Genomic DNA, 16837 nt, shown 5'->3' with positions numbered 1-16837 from the left:
CCTGCTGACCCACTTTCTGATTACTCCTTCCCGGTCCTCATAACCCACCTGGGACATCTGTATACCAGACCTTGCCCAAGTGGGCCTTCCTTCTTCCTTCGCTCCTTCTTCACTCTTTTCTTTCTGGCTGCCTGCCTGCCCTCCTTCAAAAAGCAATTATTGAGCCTCTGCCACTAGGCGGGCCCGGTGGAGTTGGACATTCCCAGACCCACACCCTCTACATGAACCCACAGCCAAATGCTACAACTACGCAGAGTCATAACATGATCTCATTTGTGTGCTTTGGGTATGCCAGTGTCTTCGCTTGGGATACACTTTTTTTCCTTTCTCAGTCTACCAAAGTCTTTCAAGGCATGGCTTACAACTCACCTCTTCCATGAAGTCTGCCCTGATTTCCCCGATCAAAATTACATCTTCCTGTGTTTACATTCCTCAGTCATGTTGCTGGTATCATTTGCTCTATCATTTTATTTTATTTTTTTGATGAATATGTGTTCACAAAACTTTATTAAATCACATATATTTAGGTCCTAATTTTTCTGGTTTTGATTTTACCATGGTACGCGTACCAAATACCTTAAGCGATGTACAATGTTTTGAGACCTAGTTATCAGTTTGCTGTGACATATCCAAGTTTATTTTCTCAATTTGAGTGCAGAGTTTCTATGACCCAGAATATTGTCTATCTTGGTGAGTATTCCATATACACCTTCATCTGGTTTTTATCATTTATTTTATTCTGCTTGGTATCATAATTGGTCATTGTGCAAATGCCATTGACTCTCATTAAGTATTAAGTTCCTTGAGAGCAGTTACCTCATTTAATTCATTTATTTCCCAAAACCTAGCATAGGGCCAGACACACAGGAGCTGCCCAATAAATGTTTGTAGAATCGCCCTGCTGTTTAATCCTTAATACTTTTTGCGTGATTATTAAACATGCCTAGTGTCAGCATATTTATGCCTGTTAAAAGCTATATGAACTGTGCTCTTAGTTTTCAACTTTTCTAAAAAGTTGAGGGGTGTCTGGGTGTCTGGGTGGCTCAGTCGGTTGAGCATCTGACTCTTGATTTCAGCTGGGGTCATGATGCCAGGGCCATGGGATCAAGCCCCGTGTAGGGCTCCACACTCAGCACGGAGCCTGCTTCAGATCCTCTCTCTCTCTCTTCCCCTCAGCCCCCTCTGCCGCTAGCAATCTCTCTCTTTCTTTCTCTCTAAAAAAAAAAAACAAAAACAAAAAGAACTTGACAAATTAAAATGCCAAAAGGAAATTCTGATTTCTCAAAATTGTCTGCCACATGAAAAAGAGTTATTTTCTTTAGCTCGGTAAACAATTGACAAAGACGTGTGTTTGGGAATTAGGGGGAGGGGAAGATATTTGAATAATTACGATGAAGAAACAACCTAAGATAAATGAAAATACCCTCCAAGAATTTCTTGCAGGTAATTTCAGTGTATCCTTAGCCAGGTATCCTAGTCTATAGTGAAGCATTATTACCAATTGGTTCTGATTTCCCCAGGGGAAGGAAAAAGAGCCGGAACATAGCTTTCCGTTTGGTCTTTGGACAAGTCGTTCAGCACCAGAGTGACAGAATTCTCTCTCTCCCTAGCGGCGGGCAGTCCTGGGCTAGGTCACTGGTCCCATAGATCTCCTGGGTGGCTCAGTACCCCATCACAGGTCCTCAGGGTGAAATCAGGGAAGTCCAAAGCTCCCGCTGAGTGAGCACACCGCCACCTCCCGGTCGGAAGAGATAATGCAGCCATCTGGCCCTGACCAAGTTCGCCAGGAAGAAATGCCAGAGCCCCAGGTGACTGCCTGTGGGTTAGGCCTCTTTCCAGGGCACACAGCCAGCAACCAACCAGGAAGCCTGGGTATGCAGCTCTGAGGGGAGTCTTACTAGCCACCCTTTGTGTGCTCTGAGGCACCATTCGAGACCCCGAGACTTAGCAGGGAACCAACCAGACCAAGTTTCCTGCCCCCAAGGAGCTTAAAGTGTAATGGGAAGACGGACAGCAGACAAAATATATGCAAAATATTTATAGGGAAGAAGGTACTAGTGCTTAGGGCAAAACAAAACCCGAGAAGGGGTAACAGGGGACGCTGGAGGTGCAGCAAGGAGGGCTGCAATTTTAGCAAGAGGTCAAAGGCCTCCCTGCAGCCTGCAGGAAGGTGTCCCCATCAGAGGTGCTGTGAAGAAAAGACCCTGCAGAAGAGCAAGGCCCGTGGGTGGCGTCCTCAGAGAACAGCCAGGAGCTTGGGGGGGTGGGGGGCAGGGGGCTGGGGGTGGGGGGAGGGGCGGCACGGGGGAGACTTGGCTAGGTGAGATCCGCCTGGCATTACTGTAAGGATTTTTTACCTGGCTGAGTGAGTTGGGCCTCACTCAGTTGGAGGGTCTCCTCGAGAGGGGCACGGTCTGACCTGCATTCTAAAGATTCACTCTGTGCGCTGAAAATAAACTCTGGAGGGAATTAAGAGTGCAAGCGGGAGGCGACTCTGGTAACACAGAGAAGGCATCATGGCGGCTTGGGCCTGGGTGCAGCAGCGGGTCAGGAGGAGGCCTGGAGGGTCGGGGAGCTGGTCCTCCAAGGCAGCCCCGGCTGTCTCGCGGAGCTCCAGAAAGCCGTGAGCAGGGGAATCAGGACCCAGTTTAAGGCAGCAGTCCCCCAGACCGGGACAAGAGGCCCCGCTCGTGTTCTGACAAGCACATAATCTAGGCAAGTACGGGGCCTCTCTAAGCTTCATTTTCTTTATCCTCAAAAAGGGATCAGAGTTCCCATCACCATGGTGTTTTTAAGATAAGTAGGTTAAATAAAAACACATGGATCCGTGCTTAGTAAATCATAGCTTTCTTTCGAGTGAAATCTCTATTGACCAAGCATGCCCTCATCACGTTCTCTCTCCTTCTTCCAGGGAAGGCAGGTGAAGGCCACCTCTAGGATTCAAATCTTCAGATCGATGGGGACTCCAGAAACATCGGTTCACAGCCTTCCAGCTGCACAAGCTCGCAAGCCAGTTCCACCCGGGGAAACTTCTGTGAAGGAAAGAGCCTACTAAATCAAACATCCGTGCCAACCAGAAGCAGAAAGGATGCTGAGCTCTGGCTGGTGGGTGATCACACGAGATGTCGTGTGTGACTTGTGTTTGGGGCTCGGTCTTCCCGAGTCACACTCGGGGCCCACGCTTGTGGCCTGGCGGTCTGCTACACGTTCCCCACACTTACTTCAAATCGAGTTTCGCTAACTTGAGTCTACTTTCTATTACGCGTTCTACAGACACTGACATAATTTCCTACCTCAGAGACATCGATTTTACACAGCTGGTGGCAACATTGGACTTCTTCTGTTCTGTGCTCCCTCGCACGTACCGAGCGGTATTGTGACAAGCCACTGTGCCCAACCTCCTTCAGCAGACTACTCAAATCCAGTTCAAAAGGCTCCTCTCAAGCAAGGGGTACTCTAGGTCTCACGTTTGCATTGGTAAGACATTCTGATGTCTCTTTCCTAAACAAAAAGACTCCCGCGTGGGTTTTGCTACCGTCCTCTTCACAGAAAGTTACAATGAGTTCTCACACTGAAATCGGAACTGCTGTCTCCCTGTTCGGCTGCTCCGTTACAGGAACAGGAGGCTGCATTATCTGATAATTTGGGGGAGAAAGATCCACTCCAGGTGAATCTCCTTTAACACGAGATCAAAATGTCTCAGTGGCTCAGTCGGTTGAGCATCCAAGTCTTGACTTCAGCTCATGTCATGATCCCAGGGTTGTGGGATCAAGCCCCGCATCGGGCTCTACACTGATCGTGGAGCCTGCTTAAGATTCTCTCACTCTCTCCTGCTCCTCTCCCCAGATCATGCACTCTGTCTCTGTCTCTCTCTCTCCCTCAAAAAAAAAAAAAAAAAAAAAAAAAAAAGTCCTGATAAAAATGGAGTAAAGCACGACAAGAGATCACTAGATCACTTAAAAAGGAATAAAACCTCAGTAGTCATTTCTTGAGGCTTCTAGGGAACGAACTCACTTTTATTTAACTATGAATAAAGGGGAATAATTGAGTATTTATTTTGTAGTCATCTATACTGTCCCCCGAGGTGACCAAACTGTTGATGAGGGAAGTTTCTCTTTCTAGAAGTGTTGTGTCTATGTATGAATAAGCAATGACAACACACTGTCACATTGCAAACCCGTAATGACTCTAATGGATCTAAACACTCAGTATCCATGGCTCACGAGAGTCAACCAGGCAGACGTGCTCACGAGGGTCTCACTCCACCTATGAAGTGTTCTTGCCGAAATATCAAACCTGAGTCTGATCAGACTTCTGGATCTGTCAATTTACAGAATACACGGGAGACAAAAAGATGTGATAACCATGTCCCCAGCAAGCAGGGAGGAAAATCAGACTCTGAGGAGTTCTGCAGGACAAATCCGATTCCTTCATCCACGGCAAGATTGCAGTGAGGGAGAGAGGGGAGGAGGAGGAGGAGTAGAAGGAGGAGGAGGAGGGCGAGGAGGTTTCCGGGGGCAGGCCGGGGGACAGGCAAAGACAGAAAGGGAGAGAGGAGAGAACGTACAGATTAAAAGAAGTTTAAGGATTCCTGTTATTTAGATCATGATTCAAACAACCTGCAAAATTTTAAACTTGTAAAACAGAGAAAGGTATGCATCAAGATATTTGCTACACTCAGGCCCTATAGCTAATTTTTAAAGTGTGATTATGGCATTATTGTTATTTTTTTCATCTCTATCTTGTAGACTTACATTCTGAAATATTTTCAGATGCAATGATAGGCTATAGAGTTGAGGGAAGGGTGGGCATGGAGAAAACAGGCTGTGTGCGTCTAGTACGTGACGTTAAAAGCCAGGACGGTCACTACTTTGGGGAAAAATAGTGGCCGCAAGGGAGCTGGTGACACGGTATCTCTTGACCCCTATGCTGACTAAATTGAATGTTTTATTTTATTTTAGTTTATTTTTTTAGCTTATTTTTTTGAGAGAGAGAGAGAGAGAGAGAGAGAGAGCAGGGAGGAGCAGAGAGAGAGGGAGAGAGAGAATCCCAGGCAGGCTTCACACCGGCAGTGTAAAATCCAATGAGGGGCTCGAAATCCACAAACCTCGAGATCGTGACCTCAGCTGCAAACAGGAGTGGGACACTTAACCGACTGAGCCACCCAAGTGCCCCCAATTGATTTTTTAAATTTGAGAAAATTTACAGGCCGTACGTCTTATGACTTATGCACTCTCCTATATATGTTTCTGTGTTTATTCAAAAAAGCTTGGCCAAAGTTAAAAAAAAAAAAGTTGGCCAAAAACTGACCCCAAAAATTGGCCATGAGTTAAGAAATTGTTCAAGCCTGGTAACAGATACAGAGGCGTTGATCAAAGAATTACCTCTGTGTATGTTTTGGATTTCCCATCATAAACCAAAATCGTCATAGTCAAGAGTCCAAACATAAGATTCAACTCAAGCTTTGTCTTGCGAAACCACACTAAGCAAGCCAAAGACAAGTTTGTCCGAAGTTTGACAGGATGCAGGTTAAAACTGTATCCACGCGCCAATTCTTAGAAGGAACAAAGTGAATCCTGGGCAATGACATCTTTTGCAGCACTGAGTTTCACAATGAATCCATTAAAGTGGGTGGTGTTTTGCTCCATGACACTGCTTCTGCCATTTCCCCGGAGACCTCCCCTAGTCAGTCCTTCGATGGCAAAATCACACCCTGATCGAGCGTGTGGCATCATTCTCGACGAGTTTCTCTCCTCGCGTGGACTGCTTGAGTCCTGTCAGATCCTCACCCGTCCGTGACTCTGCAGATGTTCTGAGCCATTCTCAAGCACCTATTTCAACACTTGCATGAAATCCCAACTCTTTTGCAAGATCTGAAACTCACTGCTCAGTAATATGCAGTCTTGTTTGGGCTGTGGCTATTCAGAGGCCTACAGGTCAGTCAACACAGACAGGGTGACCGAGAAAACAATGGCCGGAGACCAATTCTGCTTCTTTGTGTCCCCCCCACCCCCCCGCCCCCTGCCCACGAAAGCGAGTGAGAGTGAGGGAGGGGCAGAGGTAGAGAGAGAATCTTAAGCAGACTCCACATCAGTGTGGCTTGATCTCATGACCTTGAGATCATGGCCTGAGCCGAAATCAGGAGTCGGACGCTCAACCGACTGAGATACCCCAAGGCACCCCTTCATTTTAGATAAAGAGAAAAAGTCTACTTAAAACACAATACATAATATACTATAATTTAGGAGGAGGAAATAGAGATGATTTAGCACTGGCTGAGTTTGCATGTGGTCGGTGCATTCATGAATGTTTTCCTGACAGTTGGCTTGGGCTTCCCTCAATTGGTTCCCTCAATAAATTCCTTCCTCAAATAAATAAATTCCCTCAATAAAACTGAAGGCAAGTGGGGGCTATCAGATAAGGAGTAGTCCGCCAGCAAGGACTTCTATGGCTAACGGGTGAGAATCTATCACTCCTGACATTAGTGAGTGTTGAAAAATGTCCTGACAGTTTCTGAAGCATGCCAGAAGACGCTTACCTCCATCACATACCCCCTCATTAAACAGAGTAAGAGGTCCTTCCCAGACCCTGCAGCCCCGAGAGTTATTATCACCACCCTGTCCCTCATGCCATGTCCGCCTCTCTTGATCCCCTCCCCCATCCCCGGTTTGGCATCTCACCTCTCCCCCAAATGAAACTCAAAACCCTCTCCCCTCTTTTATATAGGGGGGTTCAGCTTGGCCCCAGCCCTGGTCTTCAAACTGCCTTCCCATTTCTCACAACTCAAAGCACAAGAGGACTTCACAGCCACTGACGTGTCTCTCCTTCGAGGGTCATTCAGCAGACTAGACTTTTTATCTGAGTTTATCTTCTGGGGTCTCCACTGACCAAACATCCGTACATTCCTTCCAGACGCAGAGAGTGCTCTGCTCATGACAGACTCTGGCCAATACTGTTCTCTTCACCCTGGATGTAAGGAGAGAAAACGGAAAAGCTATTTTAACATGAGTTCTCTCAGAATGGCGTCATTGTGAGACCCTTGTACTTTATTCTCTTTTTGCTTATCTGTATTGTTAAGTGATCTGTAGTATAAACATCTATTTAAAACATTTCACCTTTTGTAAAAGATTGTATCGAGCATGAAAGGTTATCATGTGTGTAATGTCAGTGAAACTGACTTTTTACCTAAAAGTTATAGCTTATAGAGAAAGACGTATACTTTTTCTCTTTATCTCAAAGGGAAGAAGCATAAATGGTTTGATATTTATTTTGTTTTTCCCTATCAACTATTGTGGCTCCATTGTTTGATTTTCTCACGTCATTTATGGGAAAATGTGATTGAACAAGAATTCTGGTAAATGTAGCAGGATTGGCCAAGGGGCAGTTTGTAATCAGCCCATTGCTTATATAATCAGCAGGGTTTTAACCACTCAGGAAGGAACTTCCTGCCCTTTGTTTAATTAAAACAAGTTCTCTTGAAAAAAAAATTCCCTTTCCTGACTAGTATTTACATGAAGAATTGCCCACATTAAAAGCGGCCGCAGTCTATGAAGAGGCATCATTAAGCCAGCTATGAGTTTTCACAGTGCCAATGACCACTGTCAACAGGGGGCATGAGAGATATCTTAACCTTGAAAAAAATAGAAAAGCCTGTCTTGGCTACGATGATAAGGAAGTGAGGCTTAGATCTCCCCACAGTGTGATAACAGCTTCTGGGAAATTTACTCTGGGCTGTGTATCTATCGCTTGTTCCCGATCCACACATTTGCAAACAATCGTGTCACATTGCTGCTGTACCCAGCAAGGTTTGATTCTCTTCCTCATCCTCCAGCCCAAATCCTCACCTGGCACAAAGGGTTAAGAGGATAGGGCAAAGAAGGCAAGTTCTCATGAGATTAATTTCACCAGTCATAGGGGCACCTAGATGGCTCAGTGAGTTAAGCGTCCAGCTTCGGCTCAGGTCGTGATCTCGTGGTCCGTGAGTTCGAGCCCTGCACGGGGCTCTGTGCTGACAGCTCAGAGCCTGGTTCCTGTTTTGGATTCTGTGTCTCCCTCTCTCTCTGTCCCTCCCCCACCCACACTCAGTTTCTCTCTGTCTCTCAAAATGAATAAACATTAAAAAAAATTTTTTTTTAAGTTTAACCAGTCATCTGTCCAGCAAACCTAGCCAAGGACTAATGGTTCTACTAACGGAAGTCCCTTCTACTGCTGGTGGTTACCTGTGTCGCTTCCTGAGCCCCAGCGTCAGGGCTCCACCAACCACTCTCTCATCAAACCAGATGCCCAGAAGTTACCCTTAACTCTTTCTCCTTTACCTCCCACACCCAATTAATTTTAAGTCCTGCCAGCTTAGCCCTCTAAACTTTTCTTAGGTGGTCTCTTCCTCTTGTCCTTGCCCCTTGGACATTACAACGCTTCTCCTTTCTTTATTGCACACCTCCAAACACACTCACAGGCCTATGAATCCCTATATGGCCTATGTGTGTCTACTATTATACTTAGCATATTGAATTCATATTATTCTTCAGTCCTCATGCTTTTCCTTATGGGGTATTTAGTGATTAAGTTCACAAGGGTCGAAGAAGAGCCACAGTGGTGTTAAAGTTTTGGCCAACAGGTTCAAGATCTTTCAGGTAGAAAAGATGAATCAAGGAGACACTTCAAGACGGCAGCGTAGGGAGATCCTAAACTTACCTCCTCCCAAGACAAATCTACGGCCACATACGGAATAGTTTCCTCTGAAGCAGTCCTGAAAATTAGATGAACAGTGCCTCCACAACAAAGAATAAAGAGTCACACTGAGATGACTAAAAGGAGCAAAAATGGTCTCCTCTGTACGGTGACCCACAATTGGAGGTATCCTGAAACTATGAAGCTTTTCCCTAAGGAGCAAGGAGTTTGTGCCCCACATCAGGCACCCTAGCCTTGAGCCACCAAGATGGGCCCCCAAAATGTAAAACCAATGAGGATTAGGTCCAGAGGAACCGTAGAACTGTAGGGAACAGAGAACCCGTCCTGAAAGGGCTCGAGCACAGACTCAGAGCACTGCCCTGGGACCCAAGTTTGGAAAGCACGCAGACCATTTGTGAAGAAGGCTCACTTACTAATTACGGTGATTGCCAGAGAGGCAGGAACCTGCTAGGACTCCCTGCAGAGAAGGAAGTGTTACGAAGAGCCCCTTTTGCGATCTCACTCTACCCTGCTAATGTTGGGGATGGTAGGTGTCACTTGGAAATCTTCCTCTAACCTGCTAGTGCGGGTGGGCGTGCCTCCCTTCTCCCACAGCCTGTGGTCACAGCCACAGCCGCACCACAGCCAGCCAGGCACGCGCCTCCCCTCCAATGCACTACAGTCGCGCCACAGCCCGGCAATCGGCCTGTTCCTACACACACACACCACAGCTCTGGACCCACCACAGGCAGCAGGCATGTCCAGCCCACACGGGGGACACCTTTGCAGTGCCTGGTGGCCAGGGGATTGTGACTCTGAGCCCCATGGGTCATTTTCTATACAAGGCCACTCTTTCAATCCAGGGAGAGGTAGCTGTTTCACTTAACACAGAGACTCGGGCAAAATGAGGACACAGTGGAATATGTTCCTAACTAAAGATTAAGACAAAAACCTCAGAAAAAGACCTTAAGGGAATCGAGATAAGTAATCTACTTCATAGAGAGTTCAAAGTAATAATGCCGAGCTATGGAGAAGAGTGAAGGAAAACACAGTAAGAACTCCAAGAAAAGGATAGAAAACATAAGAAAGTGCCCGACAGAAGTCACAGAGCTGAAGAATACAATCACTGAACTAAAAAATACACTAGAGGCTTTCAACAGCAGAATGGACGAAGCAGAAGAACAGACCAATAAGCTGGAAAACAAAGCAAGGGAACTCATCCAAGGAGAGCAGAAAAAATAAAAAAATTTTAAAAAAAAGAAAGATTTTAAAGTGCAGCTATCTTAAGGGACTTGTAGGACAGCATCAAGCTGAATACCATCCGCATTGTGGGGGCTGCAGAAGAAGAGAGAAAGAAGAGGCCGGAAAACTTATTTGAAGAAATAATGGTTGAACACCTCCCTCATCTGGGCAAGGAAACAGACAAGCAGATCGAGGAATCCCAAAACACTCCAAACAAGATGAACCAAAAGGGACTCTCACCAACACACATTATAATTAAAATGTCAAAAGCTACAGACAGAATCTTAAAAGCAGCAAGAAAACAACCTGGTACGTACAAAGGAAGCCCCATAAGGCTATCAGCAGATTTTTTGGCAGAAACTTTGTAGGCCAGAGGGAGTGGCATGGTGCATTCAAAGTGCTGAAAGGAAAAAAAAAAAAAACAAAAAAAACTTCCAACCAAGAACATTCTCCCCAGCAACATGAGCACTCAAAATAGGAGAGATTAAAAAAATTTTTTTTTGGATAAGCCAAAGCTAACGGACTTTATCACAACACTGACCTTACAAAAAAATGTTAAAGGGGCTCCTTTAAGCTGAAAAGAAATGGCTGTAATTAATGATGAGAAAACAGGGGCGCCTGGTTGGCTCAGTCAGTTAAGCGTCTGACTCTTGGTTTCCACTCAGGTCATAATCTCAAGGTTCATGAGTTCAAGCCCCACATGGGACTCTGCACTGATAGTGCACAGCCTGCTTGGGATTCTGCCCCTCCCACACACTCTCTCTCAAAATAAATAAATAAACTTAAGAAAATGATGAGAACATATGCATTAGTAAAAAAAAATCTCACTGGGAAAGGTAAATATATGGTACAGTTCATGGATGAATCACTTATAAAGCTAGTATAAAGATTAAAAGACAAAAGTAATAAAATTAAAACTGCAATAATCTGTTAAAAGAGACATAAAATAAAAAGATGTAAAATGTGACATCAAAAACCTAAAACATGGCAGAGGATTAATTTTTTAAAAAAAAAGAAAAGTTGAATCTTCACTGAGGGATCCATTCTTATGATGACATTTAAAGGCTAATCAGGGGTTCCTGGGTCCTCAGTAGGTTAAGTGTCTGACTCTTGATTTCAGCTCAGGTCACGCTTTCACGGTTCATGGGATCGAGCCCCATGTCAGGCTGTATGTTGACAGCATGGAGGCTGCTTGGGATTCTCTCTCTCTCTCCCTCTACCCCTCCCCTACTTGTGCTCTCTCTCTGTCTCTCTCTCTGTCTCTCTCTCTCTATCAAAGAAAAGGCTAATCAATGAGCAAGTTATAGCTAGCAAATTTTCCTATCAGACACTTCTGTTTTTTTTTTTTTCATATTGCCAATTCCTGTTATACAGAAGACAGGGATCGATACAGAGATTTATATAAATGGTATTTATAATTTCAGACAATTATGATACATATTATATATTTAATTCTTGGGAGGAAATCGGGATAAATATTAAGAAATCTAGAGAAGGTTCTTTCCTAATTAAGGGATATCTTTAAGAAATTAAAAAGAAGAAGTCATAGAGATACATATGGAAGAACTACAAGAGTGTCCACAAAGCAAAGGAAATTTCAACATTCTGGTATTACCCCACGTGAAGAGAAGAAATTGTGCAGAGTTAAAATATCTAAGAAGTAGAAGTCACTGAAAGAGGAGCTAAAAAGAAGAGAAGGGACAAAATGGAAGGACAAGAAATGTTGGAAACCACACTGGAGGGACTAAAGTCCAAGCTCATCCAGTTTTATAAAAAAACAAATCCATGTGTTCAAACAGGATATTAGCATCTGCTCTGTTGAGTCTTTGAACGTTCTGAGTGGATGGGGGGTTGGTTCTGATTCTACTGCTGATTTCTTCCACACGGGCACCAACTGTGATCTTCTCAACAGCAAGTTGCCCCATTAGTCGTATCATGTATCTAGTGTCATGCAACAAAATACCCCAGAACTTAGTCGGTTATTGTCCGAGATTCTCTGGTTGTCAGTTTGGGCTGGGCTCAACGAGGCAGGTCTTCTGTTGGTCCCACATGGGGTCACGCGTGAGAGAGAATCCCAGGCGGGTTCCATGCTGTCCGTGCAGAGCCTGACTCAGGGCTCCAACTCAGGAACCGTGAGATCATGACCTGAGCCGAAATCAAGAGCTGGTCACTTAACTGACTGAGCCACCCAGGTGCCCCAAGTGGGTGTATTATTAAAAGTACCGATTACACTTAGATCATAAGGTCGTCCCAGGTAGGTGGATGCAATATTCACCATCGTACAGGGAATGCACAGCTTAGCGTCTAGATAAAGTACAAAATTGTTGAGTGAATGAATGTAGCTGTAGTTTCCAGTGCAGGTCTTCAGGAAAATCATAACAGCTCCTCCTTTGGCTGTGTTCCCAGTCAATGCTCTTCTAGACTATCCTGAGTCACCCTGTGGAGTGATCACGGAAGGGGTGAAACTACCATTTCTGCATGATGGCAAAATTATAGCCGACACCTTTTCTTCATGCTTTTTCATATCCAACAGACCCTAAAGATCTAGAAGAGAAGGGGAACTCTGTAATAGCCACACCATGGTTCAGTAGTGAGCCTGAGACCAGAGAGCCACTTGAATTGTGCTCATTCCCCCATCAAAAAAGAAGCAAAAATGGGGCACCTAGGTGGATCTGTCAGTTAGGCGTCCAACTCTTGGTTTCAACTCAGGTCACGATCTCACAGTTCCATGGGTTCAAGCCCCGCATTGTGCTCTGCGCTGACGGTGGGAGCCCGCCTGGAATTCTCTCTCTCTACCTCTCTCCCTGCCCCTCCCCTGCTCACGCGGTCTCTGTCTCTCTCAAAATGAATAAATACTTAAAAAAAATTTTTTTTAAAGAAGCAAAAATATGTACCTTCACTGATCTTGGATGAGACCTTGCAACAGAAGAGACATCGGGTAAAAACTAGGAACATATGAATGAAGCACAACCTTTAACGAATAATAATGTGTCAATGTTCATTCATTAATTATAACAAATGTACCATATTAATGTAGGATGCTCACAACAGGGAAGATTTTGTACAGGGTGTATGGGAACTCTCGGTACTACCCTCTCAATTTTTCTGTAAATCTAAGACTGTTCTAAAGAATAAAGTGTAGAGGTGTCTCGTTGGTTAAGCGTCAGACTCTTGGTTTTGGCTCAGGTCATGATCTCGCGATTGTGAAATCAAGTCCCACATCTGGCTGACATTAGGGAACCTGCTTGGGATTCTCTCTCTCCCTCTCTCTCTGCCCCTCCCCCACTCCCATTCTATTTCTCTCTCTCAAAATAAATAAATAAACACTAAAATATTGTTATGTTTATTTATTTTTGAAAGAGAGAGAGAGAGAGACAGAACACGAGGGAGGAGGGGCAGAGAGAGAGGGAGACACAGGATCCGAAGCAACTCCAGACTCTGAGCTGTCAGCACAGAGCCTGACACGGAGCTGGAACTCACAAGCCGTGAGGTCATGACCTGAGCTGAAATCGGACACTTAACTCCCTGAGCCACCCAGACGCCCCTCAAAATAAATAAATAAATAAACTTAAAAAAATAAGGAATAAAGTCTATCTTTAAAAATGTATTGGGGCGCCTGGGTGGCTCAGTCGGTTAAGCGTCCGACTTCGGCTCAGGTCATGATCTCACAGCTTGTGGGTTCAAGCCCCACGTCGGGCTCTGTGCTGACAGCTCAGCGCCTGGAGCCTGTTTCAGATTCTGTGTCTCCCTCTCTCTCTGCCCCTCCCCTGTTCATGCTCCGTCTCTCTCTGTCTCAAAAATAAAATAAACGTTAAAAAAAAAAAATTAAAAATGTATTGAGGCGCCTGGGTGGCTCAGTCGACTGAACGTCTGACTTCGGCTCAGGTCATGATCTCACGGTTCGTGAGTTCGAGCCCCGCATCGGGCTCTGTGCCGACAGCCCAGAGCCTGGAGCCTGCTTCGGATTCTGTGTCTCCTTCTCTCTCTGCCCCTCTCCCCCCTCAAAAATAAATAAATGTTACAACTATCTTTTAATAGAAATTCTAAAAATGTATTACAAACACGCAGAATGGCGCATAATTAATATGCAGTCTAATGTGTGGACTAAGGTCACATCTCTTTTAGTACTCAAATTCAGTGACTCCTAGTGTCCGTGGGGTTAGCACAAAATGATCTTTTCCTTCCTTCTCTTCTCCTCCTAGAAAGAAACACTGGCAAAATCTGAGCAGCTCAGAGGGCCACGTCAGCTGAAGGGTCCTGCCGCAGCCACACGGGATCTTTGCTGGCGGGGGCTGGTGCCACGGCCCAGTGCCCTAAGCAATGTTATCCTGGGCACCACCACCAGCAGCCCGGTGTGTGTGGATGTTACGGTTCCTGGGCTGCCTTCCTTGTGTGTGAAGAGGTTGTGGTGCAGCCGAGTAACGTTGGTAACGACAGTAATGATCATTGCTAACATGTCTTCAGTGCCAGGCACTGTTTTAAGCACTTTGTGTATATTAACTCACTTAATCCTCACAACCCTCCCGAGTAAAGTCCCGTTTTACTGCATGCCTGTTATGACGTTTGGCAGTTTCTAATAACATTAAACCTACACCATTGGACCCGGCAATCCTGCTCCGACTTGTTTCCCCAAGGGAAATGAACATTTACGTTGACATCGAAACACGTACGTGGATGCTTAAAACAGAATTATCCATCCTAGTGAGAAACCGGAGACAACCAAATTTCCTTCCAATTGGACAAATGGAAGGACATCACACAACGGAATACGCTCGGCAATACAGAGAAACCAACGAGATTTCACGTACCGTTTGCCCGCGATGTTGTTTCACGTGCTCCTCCGTGCCCCGTGTTTCCCAGAAACAGGTACTTCAATTAGTTGTTGAGACTTCGAAGAGATTCAAGTTCACTTTTTTAACAAGACTACTTCAGAAGTTCTTCTGTTAGGAACATAACGTCCAGTGGTCTCTCTTTTGTGAGGTTAACGCCATCGACGATCGTTGCTTAGATATATTAATTCACTAAGGATTTGCAAAATGAGGAGATTCTAATTCTGTCATCCCTTCTGGCAGCCTTCTGCAAAGAGAAACTTCCCGTCATCCATGTCTGATTAACCACAGGCGTCTAACCTCCTCCAAAGGTAATTGACAAAAAAATGTTTCGTGTGGCTATGAACTTGTAAATGGGAATATAGTTGCTGTGTTTCGGTGCCCTGCTATTGGTATTCTCACTGATGCTCAAATCGTGTGGTATTTGACCACAGGGAACCTCCTCGAGCTCTTTCCAAGGTCACTGTGACATGCCCATTGTGTGTGTGTGTGTGTGTGTGTGTGTGTGTGTTTCATTAAGAAATAATTGGTGTATAACCTCATGTTGGTTTCAGGTGTACAATATAATGATTTGATATTTGGAGATTTTGTAAAATGATCACCACAATCAGTCTGGTTCCAGCGGTTTTCACGGCCTCCTTCCCTCAGTTAGAACAAGATGTCCCAGATTCATCGTGTGGATTTCCTGTTCCAGACTTGGGTTCCCTCATTTCTCCAAGGAGCTGTTATTCCTTTTAGTGGGAAAGAATATTCAGAGACCACAATCTGGGTGCTAAAAGTCATGTTTTATTTCTTAATATGACAGGGGTCTCAAAAAACTGATGTGGCCTGGGCCTCTCAGTGCATTTAAGAGACCCTCTGCTGAGTGCTATACGCATGCGCACACACACACACACACACACACACACACACACACACCACAGAATAGAGATCTAGGGCCTGCAGTTTGGGGAAAAATTCTTTCTCTCATCCACTCAAGGCCTGTACTATTTTGTCTTACCCTGTCATAAGAATATTATGCAATCACACACACAAATTGCTTTTGAGAAAATTGAAGAGCAAACTGTATATGGTGTAATCCCATTAACATAATATATAAATATGTGTGTGTGATTAAGTGAATATACAGAATACAAGACTAAAAATATGTTACCATTTGAAACTCTGAACTTTAGTCCTATGAAGCCACATGTTGTCCACCTTCTCCCCACCATTCCACTTTCATTTTCCTCATTTTCTTCTCTCTTGCCTGAGAACCTTGAGGCACGAAGACTTTCTTCCGGTTCCCAGAATGCACTATGTCTCCATGCTTTGGTCTCCCTTCCTGGATGCTGCTTCTCCTTCCGGCCTAATCCTTCCAGTTCCTGCTCCTGTGCCGTGTCCCTCCCAGTGATGCCCTGAGAAGGTAGGTGGTTCTTTTCTGCCAAAGCACCTTGTTTCTTCGTAGAGCTCAACATTTTGTAATTATGTATTTGTTCATCTATTTATCACCTGATTCCCCCATTAATCCCTTAGCTTCTTGAGGGCAGAGGCCATGCTTCCCTCACTATTCTATACTCTGCAAGTATTTTTTGATACATGAAATAGTGAATATATATATATATATATATATAGTATATACATAGTGTATTGTATCTAGATAGTGACTATATCTAGATATATATATATATATATATATATAGTGAATAGTGAATATATATATATATATATATATATATATAGTATATACATAGTGTATTATATCTAGAAAGAGCTATCAAACTAGTAGTAGTAATTCTGTCTGAACTGGGATAACATTTGTCTTCTGTTTGCTTTCTAGTACTTTTCAAAATAAATTTGAGCGCAAATATACATTGCTTTCGTAGTAAGAGGAACAACGCATATTTTTTTGACTTTTGCTTTTTGAGAGAGAGAGCGAGCGCGCACGTGCGTGCACTCAAGTTGGGGAGGGGCAGAGGGAGAGGGAGAGAGAGAATCTCAAGCGGATTCCACATCCAGCGCCGAGCCGAAATGTAACACCGTGAGATCGTGACCTTGGTACCAGTGGCCGTGAGATCATGACCTGAGCTGAAATCGAGAGTGGGACGCTTAACCAA

This window comes from Panthera pardus, unplaced genomic scaffold (assembly GCF_024362965.1).
Source record: "Panthera pardus isolate Hobbes unplaced genomic scaffold, ASM2436296v1 HiC_scaffold_6, whole genome shotgun sequence".
NCBI classification, from domain to species: Eukaryota; Metazoa; Chordata; class Mammalia; order Carnivora; family Felidae; genus Panthera; species Panthera pardus.
This window is presented reverse-complemented; position numbering follows the sequence as displayed.